Here is a 21136-nt window from a genome sequence, read left to right on the forward strand (position 1 = left end):
ATTAAAAAAAAACAAATTTCCAGTTTCTATAGAAAAGTTGGAAGCTATAAGACACTAGACAAGGGCATCTGTTCTCTAGAGCATCAATTTCAATGGGAGGGGTTTTTATCCACTTACTTTCTTCCTTGTCCCCAATACGATCTGAGTTTGCAAGCTATGAGCTATAGAGAATGTGCAAGAAGACTTCTAAGTCCATCTGAGTCTTCTATAATTCTTGAATCACTGTTTCAAAACACGCGATAGCCTTGCAGCATACATGGCACATGGAAATTTTAGTCACTTAGCCCCTGAGCTTTCATTTTTGCCTCAGATAGCAAAATAAACAGACAGCTCACACTTAACTTGGTTTAGCCGTCTCTAAAATGAGAATGTCTCCAGTATTAAAGCACCACCACAAAAATGACAAACCAGCTTCGTGTCCTTTCACTGGCTCCAGGTCAAATGACCTACACAGTTTTTTGCCGTGCTCTGCACAGTTGGGGCAAATAGCAAATGGTATCTCACTGATGTGTTTTAAGGGTGAAATGCTATCATTAGCAAAAACTCTGAATGTTTTTTAAAGTCATCTTCATCTACTTATAACTGTCAGAGTTGTTGGCAAGAAGTTGACTTTGCATTTCACTGACCTCTTTGGGGTAGGTGGGCAGAGCTCCTGAACAAGTCCGTGGTCTCTGCAGCTATGCTACTATTCAGGAAGACTGGAGGTCTGTACAGCAGCAGCCAGGTAGGTAAACATGAAGGTGAGAAAGTCTTAAATTACTAAACATGTTTATTCAATCCAAATATAGTCACAGACAAACTACAACAGTATAAAACGAGATTTCCCTTACCAAATTTTAGATTTTAGATGTAATAAAAATCTTTTCTCCATTAGTCAGTTAATTGCTATTGAATCCTGTGTCTTAAATAAAAACATCTAGAGACATTTAAAGGCTTTCTCCTGTCTGGGTCCCCAAACAAAAATCTAATGAAACATACTAGGGGTCAAAAGCATTGCTGCAAGTATATTCAGTATCAGTTTATATTATAATCAGCTATATTATAATCAGACTTCAAATAATAGAGACTTTCTTTTTTTAAATGAGGTTAATAGGATCATTCTGAACAGGACTATTTGTGTTACTATCATGTACGATGATAGGGAATATGCAGTGTCCTTCAATGTTAAAAAAATTCCTGCTTGTTAGAAAGTCTGCAGTCAACTTAGCTTTATTGCATGAAATAAGCAGTTTGCACACACAACAATAAAACTGTTTAAGAGAAGAACGTAATAGGCCTTAGCAGATGTTGCAATCACAGAACATTCTAGATAAACGGGTTTTAAAAGACATTTCCTCAGTTTAGAAACTCTTTGGAAAATCAAATTTAGTTGCTGAATTTATGCACACTCTCTCTGAGGTAGTATTTGGGCCTGTTTTTCTCTAGTAGAAAATACAAGACTAAGTTTACAATGAACCAACTTCCAGCACCGGTAGCTCACATTACCCAAGTTCCTGCTTGTGTTACTAACAAAGACATCTTGGTGGTTTCTTCCAAAAATCATCTTTACCATTTGTTTGCTGAAAGCTTTTGGAGAGTTAAACTGTCACTTTCTTAGTTATGAGTGCTTCAACGTTTATTCAACACACCACTAAATGAGGACATAGAGATGGTTCCTGCCTGCAAGAAACTTATGCTTTACCAGGAACACCAAATACGACAAAATAACATACATGCTTGTTGTTATACAGTTTAAGCCATTTCTTGCTAATCTGTCAGGAGTGTAAAAGACTGTGCTGGGTTTATTACGTTCATCCCTCTGCTAATAAACAATGCAACGTTCAAAAGGACAAGTTTTTTAAGGCTGATGAATGAAGAAAAGGATTTTAGCTCAAACGAAAGAAAAAAGTGTTACAATTTTAAAATGTGGCTTAATGCAAACTATCTACAGGGCAAGCATGGAAATCAGCCAACATTTTAAAGGTACATGCTTCTTTCCTAACAACAAGGTTGGATGATGTGTTTGATTATTTTCATAAATTATAAGTTATTATTTATATGTCTTAGTGTCTCAACTATTAGCTTCGAAAAAGAAAAATATCAAGCCATCTTTCCATCTTAATGCATCCGTTCTCCTTATTGACCACTACATGCACTTTACCTAAACATTCATGCTGTATCTGAAACAAGTTTAGGCAGACTTTACTTACTCCAGTCTACCAGTTTGATTCTAATTATTACTCTTACCTAACAAAATGCTTGTTATCATAACATACTCCACTCTAGTTTATTTGTGAGGGAAGTCTTAGAATGGTCATTACCGTTCTTAAATAACAAGACCATTTCTCACATGGAAGTTATTCTTCTGACAGTGGCATAGAATATGTTAATGTTCACAACTGCCATAATCAACCACTTGCAATATATATGCAGAAGGGGGCAACCACTGATATGTCTCAGTGTTCCATCTGTGCTGCCTCAGGCTCAGCCGTGTTTCAGCTCCCAGGAGCAGTGAACCCCACAAGCTATCAAAATATTTACCCCTAAAATAGCTTTGTAATAAGAGTGGAATGTCCTTTTTCATGATTTCCTTTGAGAAATTACATATGTATTTAACTGGCAATTCTAACTTTTGGAGATGATAAATCACGTAAATCTACTTATTAAAAAAAAATCCCTTCATGGTGGTTATGGGTGATGTATTATAATACCTACACAAATACACAATATGTTTAACATGCTTTACATTTTCACCTTTGATGATGGCCCTATCCTCCAGCTATGCCTCAATTGCAGTCCCATCCTGGTTCTCACTGTGAGCTGAACCGTCCCTGATAGATGGTTAGTAAGCCGACAACATTAGGTATGAACCTTCCTCTTCGGTCATCAAAGGCATACCAACACTATACATAGCTAGTGAAAGGTGAAGGGTGACAGAGGATTTTGACCAGATATAAAAGCAAACATCAGTAGTGGAACTGCAATTTACATTACAGAATGAAAAATGAAACAACACCCAAAATAAGCAAAGGGGAAACATCCCTCCTGATTGAAGCAAAAGCATACCCAAATCTACCCAGGTTACAAATAGCCAATCCTCACTGCTGAGGAAAATACCTCTACCATCTGTATACATGGTCACTGCATAATCAGTACCTAAAAACAATGGCTGGTCACTTTGGGTTACCCTGAATGTGAAGGGCAAGGGGAAAGGTCAGTTCCAGCAAGGCTCACACACACACTGCACTTGCCTTTGTTCCTGACTGTTCCCAGGGCCCAGCCGGGGCACCCCCTTTGCTTCACCTGGTCTAGCATTCTGCCTTCAGGGCTTCTTTGCCATCCCCAACTTCCAATCCTTGGAAGAAACCAGACAGGGTGGCAAGGAAACCTGACAGTAGGCCAGGACAGGGCATTCAAGAGCCTCTAACTGGTACCACCCGAGGGCCCCAAAGATTTCTCAGTATCTCCACGGGAATGTGGCACTTGTTCTACATAAATAGGAAGAATTCTCTTAACTTTTTTCTTTTTAACAACACAATAGAAGTAAAATAACAAAATATCCATGCTTACTTCTCTCCAAAACAACGGAGACCACCATCATATAATACAATCAATGAAAATCCAGCAAATATTTGTTGGGCTATATGCACGGCATTGCAAACCCAGACAATTTAAGAGGTCAAATATGTTTAATTTTTGGAGTCCCTCACCCTAACATCGTATCAAACATACTAAAAGCTATACTCATAACCCACACGAAAAATAAGTTTATGGCCAAAACATTTTTGAAAGAATTATTCTATTTTTGTTTTTTAAACTATTTGGCTATGGGTTACTCATTTATGTTTGCTATAATTTCGCAGTAATCACTCCCAAGTTTAACATTTAATGAAGATAACATAGTTAGTTTTATATTTGTTTGCTTAAACACTTATTTTTGATCCTATACTTTTTTTTTTTTTGAGAGGGCATCTCTCATATTTATTGATCAAATGGTTGTTAACAACAATAAAATTCTGTATAGGGGAGTCAATGCTCAATGCACAATCATTAATCCATCTCAAGCCTAATTCTTGTCTGTCTCCGATCCTATACTTCTTTGTGTGTTTCAGCCAATCATTTTTCTTTCAAGATCTCCAACATTTTTGAGGTTTCTGAAAAGTATGATATCATTTGGTCATTGTGCCCCTACTGCCTAATGAATACCCCGGTGGCCTTGACTGTGATACCAAGAGAGAGGCAACTTGAAGGGGAGATGCCTTCCTCAGGAACTGGCAGGAAAGATATTGAGCATCAAGAGCAGGAAACCGAGGTGAGGCAGAGGATGGCTGACAGATCTCACGTGACAGAGGTACAGGTTCGGCCAAACAGCAAACAGGATATCCAACCATTCAGCAATCACTCTGTGTATGCCCATCAAGAGACACAGATGAAAAAAGCACTTTCCTCCCCTCAAGGAATTCATAACCTAGTAGGGGCAACAGGACTTTAATGTAGAATGCAGGGGCACAGTGTGAAACCTGATGTAACAAAGACCTCAAGCACCACAGAAATACAGAGGAGGGAGCTTTCACCAGGGCCACCAAATTGCACAACTGCAGGGGTGTCATTCACACTGTCATCTATGTGAATGGTATTCCCCATAGTTGTGCAGGGTGGTGGTCATGGCTGAAGGGATAATAAAAGGTTTTCCAGAAGAGATGGAATTTGGGCAAGTCTGTGAAAGACCAGATGCTCCTCCAATTATAAGCAGTGTAACCTCCACGAGTGTCCATTTATTCATCTCTAATAGGGATAATAATACCGACTTCATTGAATTATTACGAGAGAACAAAAAGATGTATACAGTATACTATCCATACCAACTCCATCCCTCCTTCCATTTTCCCTCCTTTCTGTACTTGAGCTTCTACCACATCTGGCACTCTACCAGGCACTTTATTTTTTATTTATTTATTTTTTAAAATTCATTTTATTATCATTAATCTTCAATTACATGAAGAACATTATGGTTACTAGACTTCCCCCTTTACCAGGTCCCCCCATACAAACCCCATTACAGTCACTGTCCATCAGCGTAGTAAGATGCTGTAGACTCGCTATTTTCTTCTCTGAGTTGCACATCCCTCCCTATGCCCCCCCTCACATTATACATGCTAATCGTAAGGCCCCCCTTTTTTTTCCTTGCCCTTATCCCTCCCTTCCCTCCCCTCCTGCCCAGTCCCTTTCCCTTTGGCAGCCATTAGTTCCCTCTTGGGTTCTGTGAGTCTGCTGCTGTTTTGTTCCTTCAGTTTTTCTTTGTTCTTATACTCCACATATGAGTGAAATCATTTGGTACTTGTCTTTCTCCACCTGGCTTATTTCACTGAGCGTAGTACCCTCTAGCTCCATCCATGTTGTCTACCAGGCACTTTATATATGAGGGACGATACACACAGTTTGTCTTCATGAAATGTACAGTAAAATGACGCTACTCTATTACTAATTATTCTACAGAGAGTGGTAGGAGGAAGGTGGGTCAACTAAAAGCATAAGCAAACAATTAAGTCATCCACTTTTTCAGGAGAAAGAAAGAGGGTTTCAGGGTGTTAATAACTCTGCTGGTGGTAGGACTGAGAGAGAAGCAAGAGACAACTGCTCAGCAACAGCAAGTTAGGGGGTACAGCAGAGTGGCAAATAAGTGTTATCTACTATCTTAATTCTCATCAACTGATTACCTGGAAGGCTGTGAATGAACTCATGACTGTCCGTATTCACGATGGGCACTGCAGAGGCTTGGGGTGCGATGTGAGTGGTAAACCAGGCATTCTTTGTCTAAATGATATTATGTTGCCTGTCTTTGTAAAAAGCCATGTCTGGAAGATCTGTGTCATTTCTTCAGCAGAGATCTAGAGCACTAGAGCAGGCAGGAGACCCAGGAGGGAGGGGGGTAGACTGCTGGTCAACTGCTGGCACAGTACCAGGCCAAGAGATCAAAGGAATACAGGTTTGTGGTGCCTGCTGTAATGAATTGGTTTGGTATGGAATTCATACTGGGCTGAGTCACCAAAATGGAGCCAATGGATTGGAAAAGTGAAAGAGACCGAGTTTTGGAGGCAGAGAGTCTTGTGTTCAAATTCCAGCTCTTCCAATTACTAACTTCTTATGGCACTTCATCTTTCTGAACCTTAGATTCTCTTGATAAAACATGTGGATGTTAATACTTACCCCATAGGGTTACGGGAATGGTTAAAACACACTGTGCAGCACCTAAAATACACTGGAAGTTCAACAAATAATACTTCTGTTTTCTGAAGGGACTGGAGAGCCATACATAGAAAATTCTATAAGGAGTGAAACTCTACTGATGGAGTTCATAGCTCACTGGGGAAAGGTAATTTTTAACCAAAAGTTTTAATGTAAGATGACAAGTGGAGGCAAGAATTAGGTACAAACGACATGGGATCAGAAAACGGGATGGGAGAGAAATCAAGGGAAGTTTCACAAAAGTTGCTTCAAAGGACATCAATTTTTTTCCAAATGGAGTGAAAGAAAGACATTATTCTATGAAGAAGTAAGAGTAGGTAGAAGAGATGAGAGGTGTGAAGTGTTTTAGGGGCTTTTCAGCTGAGATGTCAAACTCATACAAGACAAAAAGCAAGAAAGAAGATGGGAAAAAGGAATGAGTCATGTGCTGAAGCCAGTGAGCATAACTTATTGTTTGTTGTATTATTATTATCATTATTTTTTATTTTGGTATCATTAATCTACAATTACATGAAGAACATTATGTTTACTAGGCTTCCCCCTTCACCAAGTCCCCCCCACATACCCCTTCACAGTCACTGTCCATCAGCATAGCAAGATGCTGTAAAATCACTACTTGTCTGCTCTGTGTTGCACAGCCCTCCCCGTGCCCCCCTCGCACTATACATGCTAATCGTAATGCCCTCTTTCTTTTTCCCCACCCTTATCCCTCCCTTCCCACCCATCCTCCCCAGTCCCTTTCCCTTTGGTAACTGTTAGTCCATTCTTGGGTTCTGTGATTCTGCTGCTATTTTGTTCCTTCAGTTTTCATTTGTTCTTATACTCCACTTATGAGTGCAATCATTTGGTCCTTGTCTTTCTCTGCCTGGCTTATGTCACTGAGCATAATACCCTCTACCTCCATCCATGTTGTTGCGAATGGTAGGATCTGTTTTTTCCTTATGGCTGAGTAACATTCCATTGTGTATATGTACCACATCTTTATCCATTCATCTACTGAGGGACATTTAGGTTGCTTCCATATCTTGGCTATTGTAAACAGTGCAGCAATAAACATAGGGGTGCATCTGTCTTTTTCAAACTGGAGTGCTGCATTCTTAGGGTAAATTCCTAGAACTGGAATTCCTGGGTCAAACTGTATTATTATTTTTATTATCTTCAGATTGGCCCAAAATTTCAAGACCAATCAAGAACAAATAGATTAATACACTAGAATTCTAACCTTAGTGAAACTAAAGATGCATTTATCCTGCATAGAAAACAACCTAATTGGCAAATAAATAGCGTAGAATTGGAAATGTCATGGCCCATATGAAAAACACCTGCCCAACTGAAAACTGGTATGTGACATCCAGTTAAATGAGAGAAGAGCTTGACAACTCAGAAAGCAACTAGTTTTTGAAAGCTAGTATTGTCTTTTAAAAATTCAGTGACAGAAAAATAAAATCACTAAACTGACAGGAATTACAATGAAATTAATACAAGGAAATGTCATTTAATTTTAAAGGGTCCTATTTTGCTCATTTACTTTGGGACTCCTTATTTTAAATAAGTTAAAACTTTTTTTGTTTTATTTTATTATTTTGCTGTTTTAAAATCCTGAGTGCTTGAAGCTTTCATTTGTGTTTGGGATCTCCAATCCACCACACAGTATGTGTTGCACTTCACCTGTACAAAGGGGGTGGGTGGGGAGCAGGTACAGAGCAGATAGGCCTTAACACAGTCTGAGAGGTCCTTATCTCAGGAGCACTGGAAGGCCTCTGAGAATGAAATCATCAATGAGGTGAATCATCGGCAACACATTCCACCTTGCAAAAGGAGACGCACCTGAACTCAGCGTGAATTGTGCTGAAGAGGGCAGAAGAGGTACCTAGCGGGACTGCTTTACAAAACCGAGGCACCCACTAACTCCGGGTTTCTCATCAGGAGCAGCAGATTATCAAGGAATGATCACATTCCTAAAACTCTCACACTGACCATCCAGCGACCCCATGTCCCACGTACAGAAACAAAGTCATGGGAAAGATACCAGCTGACCCAACCTGCCATCTGAGCCAGGAATGGGGTCAGAATTTAAAAACCAGTTTCCAACTTCACCATTCATTTCTTAGCTCACCCTACTAAACTGAAAGATACAGTTCAGAGGATCATCTGATAAATCATGATCATACTGTGGTATAAATAAAGAATTAAATAAAAACCAATTGTAACCTCAAATGTGCCCATAAATTGTAAGTTGGATAGGTAGTTTTGAATAACACTTTCCAATTCTTTTGAATTAAAATAAAATTTAAGATGTTGTAGGAAGGCAGTTCAAACAAAAGCTAATTTTGTTTAATGAACTAACCAGGAAGGCATTGTGAAAGTACTGTGCAACTAAATGCTTAGCTAATTACTGTGAGATCAAATAACTGTTACCATAGTTACTGGACACTGTTTTCCATAATAACTTTTATCACTTCAATAAATCTTTGTGATGCAAGAAATATAAAAAGTTTACTGTAACATGACTATAATGTTTTGGAAGGCACACACTGATGACTGACCTACTGAAATTACCTTCCCATATTTGTCAGTGAACAAGGGGTGATACTGTATCTAGTTGACTCAATATCAGAATGTTTCACTGGCTTCTTTTATAGACTGTAATTCCTCAAAAGTTGAATCTACCTGGTCCTGTCATTCAATGGAAAAAATCAGAGTGCACCCTCAGTGTTATATCTTCTCTTTGAATGAGAATAAAAATAACAGCAACTATTTATGAAGCAATAATTGTCGGGTTCCACACTAGGAAGCTGACATACATCATCATCTAATCCCTCCCACACTGTTATAGCCCAATGTCATTTCAGTTCCCTCTTGGGAGTGATTTCAAATCAGGTCTCTACAGCTCCAAAGTCAGTTCTCTTTCCATTATACCACAGAGCCTTATAACACAAAAGAGACAATTTCACTAACCGCTTTCTTGCTGCTAGTTTACAGAGTTAAAAGTTATACCAAACTGCCACTGAAGTCTCCCTGACATAATGACTGACTGCTCTGCTGGCGGAAATGATATCATCGCTCCACTGGAAAATGGGCATTCATTCCCTGGATATACTGGAGTGGAGACTTGGTTATACTGCTAGGGTTATATTACTATTCCTGGCTCCACCTGCTCCCCATCCACATATGCAGGGCTTAGTCATTTGGGCACTTTCACTCATATCCTGCTTGCCCTTTTCGAGACCTAAATGCAGAGATTTTTGAGTAAGTGAAATGGTGAAATGGTCTAATAAGTTAAGACTAACAATAAACTTGTAGTATGAGTGTGATAAGAAAAAGGAAACTGCATATTCCAAATCCGGTTCTGTCAGTGTGAGGCTGGATAGCCTTGGGCAAGTCACTGATGATCTCTCTGGGTTTTCCCATCTGAATAATGGGGCAATAATCTCCACCTACTAACTCACAGGGATATTAGGTAGATAAGTTATTTAATGTCGTTGAGATCTTTGAAGATACAAAGTACTAAGCATTACAATCATTATCAAGGTGAAATGAAAACCATACATATGATTACAGTTATTAAAAAGAATAAAAGGGCGGAGCCAGGATGGCGGAGTGAGTACAGCAGTGGAAATCTCCTCCCCAAAACACATAGATCTATGAAAATATAACAAAGAAAACTACTCCTAAAATAGAGACCAGAGGACACAGGACAACATCCAGACCACATACACACCTGCAAGAACCCGGCGCCTTGCGAAGGGGGACGGGAAGGCCACAAACCAAAAAGAAGGGAAGCTCTTCCAGCAGTCACTCGTACCAGCTCTGCAAACTATCTCTATCACCATGAAAAGGCAAAACTACAGGCAGACAAAGATCACAGAGACAACACCTGAGAAGGAGACAGACCTAACCAGTCCTCCTGAAAAAGAATTCAAAATAAAAATCATGAACATGCTGACAGAGATGCAGAGAAAAATGCAAGAGCAATGGGATGAGATGCAGAGAAAAATGCAAGAGCAAAGGGATGAAGTCTGGAGGGAGATCACAGATGTCAGGAAGGAGATCACAGAAGTGAAACAATCCCTGGAAGGATTTATAAGCAGAATGGATAAGATGCAAGAGGCCATTGAAGGAATAGAAGCCAGAGAACAGGAACATATAGAAGCTGACATAGAGAGAGATAAAAGGATCTCCAAGAATGAAACAACACTAAGAGAACTATGTGACCAATCCAAAAGGAATAATATTCGTATGATAGGGGTACCAGAAGAAGAAGAAAGAGGAAAAGGGATAGAAAGTCTCTTTGAAGAAATAATTGCTGAAAACTTCCCCAAACTGGGGGAGGAAATAATTGAACAGACCATGGAATTACACAGAACCCCCAACAGAAAGGATCCAAGGAGGACAACACCAAGACACATAGTAATTAAAATGGCAAGGATCAAGGACAAGGAAAGAGTTTTAAAGGCAGCTAGAGAGAAAAAGGTCACCTATAAAGGAAAACCCATCAGGCTAACATCAGACTTCTCGACAGAAACCCTACAGGCCAGAAGAGAATGGCATGATATACTTAATGCAATGAAACAGAAGGGCCTTGAACCAAGGATACTGTATCCAGCATGACTATCATTTAAATATGATGGCGGGATTAAACAATTCCCAGACAAGCAAAAGCTGAGGGAATTTGCTTCCCACAAACCACCTCTACAGGGCATCCTACAGGGACTGCTCTAGATGGGAGAACCCCTAAAAAGAGCACAGAACAAAACACACAACATATGAAGAATGGAGGAGGAGGAATAAGAAGGGAGAGAAGAAAAGAATCTCCAGACAGTGTATATAACAGCTCAATAAGCGAGCTAAGTTAGGCAGTAAGATACTAAAGAAGCTAAACTTGAACCTTTGGTAACCACGAATCTAAAGCCTGCAATGCAATAAGTACATATCTCTCAATAGTCACTCTAAATGTAAATGGACTTAATGCACCAATCAAAAGACACAGAGCAATAGAATGGATATAAAAGCAAGACCCATCTATATGCTGCTTCCAAGAAACTCACCTTAAACCCAAAGATAAGCATAGACTAAAAGTCAAGGGATGGAAAAATATATTTCAGGCAAACAACAGTGAGAAGAAAGCAGGGGTTGCAGTACTAATATCAGACAAAATAGACTTCAAAACAAAGAAAGTAACAAGAGATAAAGAAGGATGCTACATAGTGATAAAGGGCTCAGTCCAACAAGAGAATATAACCATTCTAAATATATATGCACCCAATACAGGAGCACCAGCATATGTGAAGCAAATACTAACAAAACTAAAGAGGGAAATAGACTGCAATGCATTCATTTTAGGATACATCAACACACCACTCACCCCGAAGGATAGATCCACCAGGCAGAAAATAAGTAAGGACACACAGGCACTGAACAACACACTAGAACAGATGGACCTAATAGACATCTATAGAACTCTACATCCAAAAGCAACAGGATATACATTCTTCTCAAGTGCACATGGAACATTCTCCAGAATAGACCACATACTAGCTCACAAAAAGAGCCTCAATAAACTCCAAAATATTGAAATTCTACCAACCAATTTTTCAGACCACAAAGGTATAAAAGTAGAAATAAATTCTACAAAGAAAACAAAAAGGCTCACAAACACATGGAGGCTTAACAACATGCTACTAATAATAATCAATGGATCAATGAACAAATCAAAATAGAGATCAAGGAATATATAGAAACAAATGACAACAACAACACTAAGCCCCAACTTCAGTGGGATGCAGCGAAAGCAGTCTTAAGAGGAAAGTATATAGCGATCCAGGCACACTTGAAGAAGGAAGAACAATCCCAAATGAATAGTCTAACATCACAATTATCAAAACTGGAAAAAGAAAAACAAATGAGGCCTAAACTCAGCAGAAGGGGGGACATAATAAAGATCAGAGAAGAAATAAACAAAATTGAGAAGAATAAACAATAACAAAAATCAACGAAACCAAGAGCTGGTTCTTCGAGAAAATAAACAAAATAGATAAGCCTCTAGCCCAACTTATTAAGAGAAAAATAGAATCAACCCAAATCAACATAATCAGAAATGAGAATGGAAAAATCACGACAGACACCACAGAAATACAAAGAATTATTAAAGACTACTATGAAAACCTACATGCCAACAAGCTGGAAAACCTAGTAGAAATGGACAACTTCCTAGAAAAATAAAACCTCCCAAGACTGACCAAGGAAGAAACACAAAAGTTAAACAAACCAATTACAAGCAAAGAAATTGAAACAGTAATCAAAAAACTACCCAAGAACAAAACCCCGGGGCCGGACGGATTTACCTCGGAATTTTATCAGACACACAGAGAAGACATAATACCCATTCTCCTTAAAGTGTTCCAAAAAATAGAAGAAGAGGGAATACTCTCAAACTCATTCTATGAAGCCAACATCACCCTAATACCAAAACCAGGCAAAGACCCCACCAAAAAAGAAAATTAGAGAGCAATATCCCTGATGAATGTAGATGCAAAAATACTCAATAAAATATTAGCAAACAGAATTCTACAGTATATCAAAAGGATCATACACCATGACCAAGTGGGGTTCATCCCAGGGATGCAAGGATGGTACAACATTCGAAAATCCATCAACATCATCCACCACATCAACAAAAAGAAAGACAAAAACCACATGATCATCTCCATAGATGCTGAAAAAGCATTTGACAAAATTCAACATCCATTCATGATAAAAACTCTCTGCAAAATGGGAATAGAGGGCAAGTACCTCAACATAATAAAGGCCATATATGATAAACCCACAGCCAGCATTATACTGAACAGCGAGAAGCTGAAAGCATTTCCTCTGAGATCGGGAACCAGACAGGGATGCCCACTCTCCCCACTGTTATTTAACATAGTACTGGAGGTCCTAGCCATGGCAATCAGACAAAACAAAGAAATACAAGGAATCCAGATTGGTAAAGAAGAAGTTAAACTGTCACTATTTGCAGATGATATGATACTGTACATAAAACACCCTAAAGACTCCACTCCAAAACTACTAGAACTGATATCGGAATACAGCAAATTTGCAGGATACAAAATTAACACACAGAAATCTGTAGCTTTCCTATACACTAACAATGAACCAATAGAAAGAGAAATCAGGAAAACAATTCCATTCACCATTGCATCAAAAAGAATAAAATACCTAGGAATAAACCTAACCAAAGAAGTGAAAGACTTATACTCTGATAACTACAAGTCACTCTTAAGAGAAATTAAAGGGGACACTAGTAAATGGAAACTCATCCCATGCTCATGGCTAGGAAGAATTAATATCGTCAAAATGGCCATCCTGCCCAAAGCAATATACAGATTTGATGCAATCCCTCTCAAATTACCAGCAAAATTCTTCAATAAATTGGAACAAATAATTCAAAAATTCATATGAAAACACCAAAGACCCCGAATAGCCAAAGCAATCCTGAAAAAGAGGAATAAAGCAGGGGGGATCTCACTCCCCAACTTCAAGCTCTACTACAAAGCCATAGTAATCAAGACAATTTGGTACTGGCACAAGAACAGAGCCACAGACCAGTGGAACAGATTAGAGACTCCAGAAATTAACCCAAACATATATGGTCAATTAATATTTGATAAAGGAGCCATGGACATACAATGGCAAAATGACAGTCTCTTCAACAGATGGTGCTGGCAAAACTGGACAGCTACATGTAGGAGAATGAAACTGGACCATTGTCTAACCCCATATACAAAGGTAAACTCAAAATGGATCAAAGACCTGAATGTAAGTCATGAAACCATTAAACTCTTGGAAAAAAACATAGGCAAAAACCTCTTAGACATAAACATGAGTGACCTCTTCTTGAACATATCTCCCGGGGCAAGGAAAACAACAGCAAAAATGAGCAAGTGGGACTACATTAAGCTGAAAAGCTTCTGTACAGCGAAAGACACCATCAACAGAACAAAAAGGAACCCTACAGTATGGGAGAATATATTTGAAAATGACAGATCCGATAAAGGCTTGACATCCAGAATATATAAAGAGCTCACACGCCTCAACAAACAAAAAACAAATAACCCAATTAAAAAATGGGCAGAGGAACTGAACAGACAGTTCTCTAAAAAAGAAATACAGATGGCCAACAGACACATGAAAAGATGCTCCACATCGCTAATTATCAGAGAAATGCAAATTAAAACTACAATGTGGTATCACCTCACACCAGTAAGGATGGCTGCCATCCAAAAGACAAACAACAACAAATGTTGGCAAGGCTGTGGAGAAAGGGGAACCCTCCTACACTGCTGGTGGGAATGTAAATTAGTTCAACCATTGTGGAAAGCAGTATGGAGGTTCATCAAAATGCTCAAAACAGATCTACCATTTGACCCAGGAATTCCACTCCTAGGAATTTACCCTAAGAACGCAGCAATCAAGTTTGAGAAAGACAGATGCACCCCTATGTTTATCGCAGCACTATTTACAATAGCCAAGAATTGGAAGCAACCTAAATGTCCATCGGTAGAGGAATGGATAAAGAAGATGTGGTACATATACACAATGGAATACTACTCAGCCATAAGAAGTGGAAAAATCCAACCATTTGCAGCAACATGGATGGAGCTGGAGAGTATTATGCTCAGTGAAATAAGCCAAGCGGAGAAAGAGAAATACCAAATGATTTCACTCATCTGAGGAGTATAAGAACAAAGGAAAAACTGAAGGAACAAAACAGCAGCGGAATTACAGAACCCAAAAATGGACTAACAGGTACCAAAGGGAAAGGAACTGGGGAGGATGGGTGGGCAGGGAGGGATAAGGGGGGGAAGAAGAAGGGGGGTATTAAGATTAGCATTCATGGGGGGGGAGGGATAAAGGGGAGGGTGGGCTGTACAACAAAGAGAGGACAAGTAGTGATTCTACAACATTTTGCTACGCTGATGGACAGTAACCGTAATGTGGTTGTTAGGGGGGACCTGATATAGGGGAGAGCATAGTAAACATAGTATTCTTCATGTAAGTGTAGACTAAAAATTAAAAAAAAAAAAGAAAGAAAGAAAGAAAGAAAAGGGGGATTACTCCTTGACAGGATAAAACTATTGGTAAATCAAAGATCAACACATGCTTTAAATATCCTTAATGTTGATCACTTAAAGGGTGTCAGATGATCAGCTATGGAGGTACTCTTTTCTGATAATATTCCTTTCTCTTAATAAAAAAAAAAAAAGCAGTTCCTGTGTGCTGACCTCCAATGAGTTCTGCACAGTGGTATAGAGGGCATGTCAAAGTGTGGGCAAAGGGTCTGTTTGTTTCTATGCAGAAGATCAAGGCCTAGCTTGGCTACCCAGAAAATGAACTAAGATACGATATGAGGAGGAGCTTCCGGCATCAGCACTCTCTGGAGGACTCGTGCCGGGGGATGATCATCAAAAAGCCTCCACAGGGATCTGAGCAATGCTGCGGTTGTGGCTGCATCCACCCCACCGTCTCCTGGACTTGCCATTGGAATAAGGAGGAAGATGTCTAGGCTGGCATGTGCATACAGTGAGACAACGAATTTGACCGGATCTGTACTGTTGGAACTCAACCAGGAGTTGGGAGGGGTGCAAGGTGTAGCACTCCAAAATCTTATGACTATAGACTATCTATGGTTAAAAGAACATATGGGATGTGAACAGATACCAGAAATGGGCTGCTTTAATTTGTCTGATTTCTCTCAGACTGTTCAAGTACATTTGGACAATATCCATCATATCATAAACAAATTTTCACAAATGCCTAGGGTGCCTAAATGGTTTTCTTGGCTTCACTGGAGATGGATGGTAATTATAGATTTGCTTTGTTTATGTCACCGTATTCCTATTATGTTAATATGTGAGCGCAAATTAGTTGGTAGTTTAAAACCTATACATGCTTAAGTTACTCTACAAGAAGATATGTCAAAAAAATAATCAATCCTCCCATGTTTTCCTCCATATGCTACCTCTATAGCTTTTCTTCTTCCTTCCTAATTACAACCCTTAAATAGAATTCGTGCCTCATATCGAATTTACCGAGTATCATAATTCCTCCAGGTGGTAAAGAAACCTCGAGACAAGTGCTGGGCATAGAAGCCACAGGGCATAAATCTGCCAAGTAAAAAGCTAACCTTTTCAAACAATATGGCTTCTCTCTCACTTACCAACTTTACATTTCCCTGTATGGCCCCGGAAGATGGCTGGTTAGCCAGAGACGGGTAAGATTCCTCAAGGGAGGAACAACCTAAGACAGGCACAGTCGCATGGGGGCCATCAGGTGAGAATTTGGGGATCAACAGAGGTGAGGCTCAGAACCTCACCCCCCCTGCTTTGAGAGAAATCTTCTGCATCCGTGGATGTCTTGCTGCCCTTGTCTAGCCTGGATTAATACTTAGTCCATAGGCACACACCTGATCATCTGATCATCTACATTTGCCCTCTTACAGCACTAAACTATGTTTTCTACCTTTATCTTGCATCTACCTACCACTTCAGCATTTTATTAAAAATAAAAATAATAATAATAATAGAGGGAGAAATGTGGGATCAACATATAAATCAAGTACAAAAATCAAATGAATATTCATATTTGACCTGATTGTTTATGGGTCATAATGCGTGATCAAAACCGAAAGTTTCTGTGATGAATGCCCTTGTACTGTTCACCATGTAAGAATTTATTCACTATGTAAGAATTCGTTCACCATGTAAGAACTTGTTCGTTATGCTTCAGAAGATTGGAGACTGACGAGAATTAGGCTTGAGATGGATTAATGATTGTACATTGAGCATTGACCCCCCTATACTGAATTTTATTGTTGTTAACAACCATTTGATCAATAAATATGAGAGATGCCCTCTAAAAAAAAAAAAAAAGTATGACAGAAAACCACTATCAAAAGGGTGTCCTACTGTAGTGAAAGCAAGCATACATCCTCCAAAATCCTGAGGTAGGAACCTTAAGGCTCCCAGCAATGAAACTGGATTCATATCTATTCAGCACTGTTCCAAAGGTCTCAGTTTCAAGAGGTCAAAAGCCATTTCATCGTTGGCCTCAAAAATGAACTGGCAGGAGTCATGTCAAAGACTGAATCAGCCTTGGATGACTCGGCAGCTATAATCTTGCTCAGTTGAGAGATAACCAAAGGCTGACACCTCTGTCTTTTGTCCCGCCATTACCTGGGCATAGAAGCCGCAAACTTGTCCTTGACTCTCCTCTTAGTTCCTCCTGTTCCTTCCATTCAGTTGGTGCCTGCTGCCTCCCAAATAGCTCTGTATTCAGCACCCCCTCTCCCAGCCCATGTAGAAAGGACCTTCAGTAAGACCTTCCCCACTTACCACAATTTCTAGAATAGTCATATAACTGTCTTCCTGCCTCCAACTTTCCCTCCCCCTTAAATCTGTTATCCTACCCAGAATGTAACCAAATGCTTATCATGACTTGCTTCTGCTTAGAATAATTCAATGGACACCATTGCTTTCAGGATAAAATTAGGATTCTTTAGCAAGTAATGTAAGGATTTACATAAACTGTAAATACTGTCTCCAATTTCATTTGTCACCTCTCCCTTTATCATATTCTAGTCACACTCTCTCTTATAATTTCCTGTGCTCACTGCTACTACGTCTTCTACACTGCATTGAGACTGTCACTACTTGTGAAGATACTAGTCTTGAAGAATCCTATGGGCAGTGACTGGTCTTCTTCAGCCTGGAGTAAGTATGTATGTACTCAATCAATGTTAAATGAATGCCTGAATGAATGAACAAAGGCTTCCAGAGGACATGTTAGCCAGTTATGCTCAATGCTCTCAGCTGGGTGAAGGGCTCTTGAGCAATTCACTAATTAATTTGATTGATGTTTTAACTATGAGGAGGATGATAACTGATGCAGGATATCTTGTTACTAAGACTTGAGTGAACTAAGTTATCCTTTGTAATACAGACCTAAATGATTTAACTGTGCCTCTAAGATTTTAGATTCAGTCAGATCCCATGAACTATTGCCAAGAAGCAAACACTCAAAGTATAAAACAAGAGTGTTAATGATTTTTAAGAAAGCTGTGATCTTGGGATGTTCACATCAGAATCCCTGCTGTAAAAAACCTCTCTTTATCAAAGTCATGACAGCGACAGGAAATAAATCAATCAAGCAGTGAGTGGCATACAGAGGAGTATCATTCTAAAGTGGTAAGGTTTTCTTGGCTCCACAGATAAGAGAAAAAGTGAAGGACAAACAGCATTTTACTCCCTTGCTCTGGAATGCTACTGGACACATAAAGCCAGATCGGCCATATATGAATCAGCTTCTCCCACTTAAAGTCAAAGAGACAAATCTCATTTTGGGGAATGAGTGAAGACAGTCATATACAAGATTGTATTTTATGGAAATAAAAAAAAGAATTATGAAACATAAAGTACATTAAACATAAGACATGCTCTCTTCCCCAATTTCTGCGAATTGTAGAAGTCTTTGAAATTGATAAAACCTGAGAGATTTAAATATCTATTAGTCAATTAGTCATCCAGGAAAAATATCTATCAAGTTAACTTCATTTAAAGTTCACCCACTGGTCACCCAATAGAATCACCTCTTATTTTACTGTCCCTTTTTTTTAATTAAGGTATCATTGATATACACTCTTATGAAGGTTTCACATGAGCAAGATTGTAGTTACTATATCAGTAAATATAAGATACCCTTATTATCAAGTCCCCCCCATACATTGAAGTCACTGTCCATCACCATAGTAAGATGCCACAGAGTCACTACTTGTCTTCTCTGTGCTACGCTGTCTTCCCTGTGACCCCACACACACCATGTGTACCAATCATAATACCCCCTCAATTCCCTTCTCCCTCTCTCCTCACCCACCTTCCCTCACCCCTCCTCTTCAGTAACCTTTAGTCCCTTCTTGGGTTCTGTGAGTCTGCTGCTGTTTTGTTCCTTCACTTTTGCTTCGTTGTCACACTCCACAAATGAGGGAAATCATTTGGTGCTTGTCTTTCTCCACCTGGCTTATTCACTGAGCATAATACCCTCTACCTCCATCCATGTAGTTGCAAATGGTAGGATTTGTTTTCTTCTTACAGCTGAAAAATATTCCAGTGTGTATATGTGCCTCATCTTCTATATCCATTCATCTACTGATGGACAGTTAGGTTGCTTCATGTCTTGGTTATTGTAAACAGTGCTGTGATAAACATAGGGGTGCATCTGTCTTTTTGAATCTCAGATCTTGTTCTCTTTGGGTAAACTCCTAGGAGTGGAATTCCTGGGTCAAATGGTATTTCTATTTTTAGTTTTTTAAGGAACCTCCATATTGCTTTCCACAATGACTGAACTAGTTTACATTCCCACCAACAGTGTAGGAGGGTTCCCCTTTCTCTGTATTCTCGCCACTATTTGTTGTTCCTTGTTTTTTGGTTGTTGGCCATCCTAACTGGTGTGAGGTGATATCTCATTGTGGTTTTAATTTGCATTTCTCTGACAATCAGCGATGTGGAGCATTGTAGGCCACCTGAATTTCTTTTCTGGAGCAGTGTCTGTTCGTGTCTTCCGCCCATTTTTTAATCAAGTTATTTGCTTTTTGGGTGTTGAGGCATGTCGGGTATGTCATTTACAAATATATTCTCCCCCACTAGCTTCCTACTTGTTGACACTCTTCCTCCTCCTGGATCTCAATTTTTACTATCTAAGCTCAAGTCTACTTCTGTGACCATTCATTAGTCTGTATCTGCAGGCCCTGACACTGCTGGCCATATCATTTTTCCTGAAATTAGTTCCGCCTGTGGCTTTTATATTCCTATGGGATCTTACATCTCCTCCACCCCAGACTATTCTTCCCTTGATGGTTCTTCCTCTTTCTAGACAATGGACCTGTGTCCAACTCAGACATTTGTGTTATTCCTGCTCAGGCTTCAACATTACATCTGGATATAGAACTTTGAGACTATTCATTTTTGGCTTTGATCTTTCTCCCAGGTCCAAGTTTGCATCCCCCACCACCTAAGGGATATTTTAGTTGCTCATCACACAATTTCTTCAAAGAAAACATGTTTGCAACCGCATGTAATATCTTTTCCTTCCCTCTCCAAACAGTTTCCTTAGTGTTTTTCTACAATCGATTGACTGTTCTCTAGGGCACTCCTGATGAAACCCTTTTGCCTCTTCCTCCTTCTAACAACCAGTATAAGCCTCAGTGACTAGTGCCAAATTCCTCTACCACATATCTTACAGCCGTCCTTTCCTTGTATTTCTAATTTAGCAAATCAAAAACACTGCCAAAATACTTAATAGTTTTAACACAAAAATCAGTACTCTCCCTTCTCTTTCCTTTAGAATGCCGCCCAGCTTAAATTTTTTGTATATATACATTTTTGGTTTTAGTATGAACTTTTAAAAAATCTTAGTTTGATCAGGCCTTTCTCCAATCAAAAGTCTTCCAGAGTTTGATATCACCTATAAGACAACATATCATTTCTTAGCCTTACATTCGACTCCCTCGGCAGTTTGGTTTTGACCTTCTGGTCTCATTTCACACCATCTCCCATAAAAATACTGTATAAATAAAAGCCCCTGATCATGTCTCACCAAACTAAGGCAATAAAGAGAATATATGCTCAGGAATGGGACCTTTCTCTGTTTTTCTGTCTGGTCCTCAAACCAAATGTTCAAAGCCTTTATTTATAACCCAAGTTTTATCCTATGATATTCCCAGGGACACAGGAAGTCCTGACATCTCTTCTCCTCCTTTTTTTTTTTTTTCTGAGAGGGCATCTCTCATATTTATTGATCATATGGTTGTTAACAACATAAAATTCTGTATAGAGGACTCAATGCACAATCATTAATC

At 39.2% G+C, this 21136-nt stretch overlaps 1 protein-coding gene and 1 long non-coding RNA gene across 16 annotated transcripts in view; one reads left to right on the forward strand and one right to left on the reverse strand.

The window, feature by feature from the left end:
* The window catches only part of LOC140849262 (serine/threonine-protein kinase TAO1-like), a 242042-nt gene that overhangs the window by 139616 nt on the left and 81290 nt on the right, over positions 1–21136 (reverse strand). For 12 of the 15 annotated variants that reach the window (XM_073236253.1, XM_073236255.1, XM_073236256.1 and 9 more), the window contains one exon: positions 627–706. The exons of the other annotated variants lie outside the window; for them this stretch is intronic. The gene's annotated coding sequence lies outside the window, so the exon portion shown is untranslated. The remainder of the gene's footprint in view (positions 1–626; positions 707–21136) is intronic. 15 annotated transcript variants of the gene reach the window in all.
* On the forward strand, positions 638–20594 carry LOC140849312 (uncharacterized). The gene is made up of 2 exons (XR_012131056.1): positions 638–724; positions 17865–20594. It is a non-coding gene; the product is annotated as an uncharacterized lncRNA (long non-coding RNA).

Source organism: Manis javanica, chromosome 4, assembly GCF_040802235.1.
Source record: "Manis javanica isolate MJ-LG chromosome 4, MJ_LKY, whole genome shotgun sequence".
NCBI classification, from domain to species: Eukaryota; Metazoa; Chordata; class Mammalia; order Pholidota; family Manidae; genus Manis; species Manis javanica.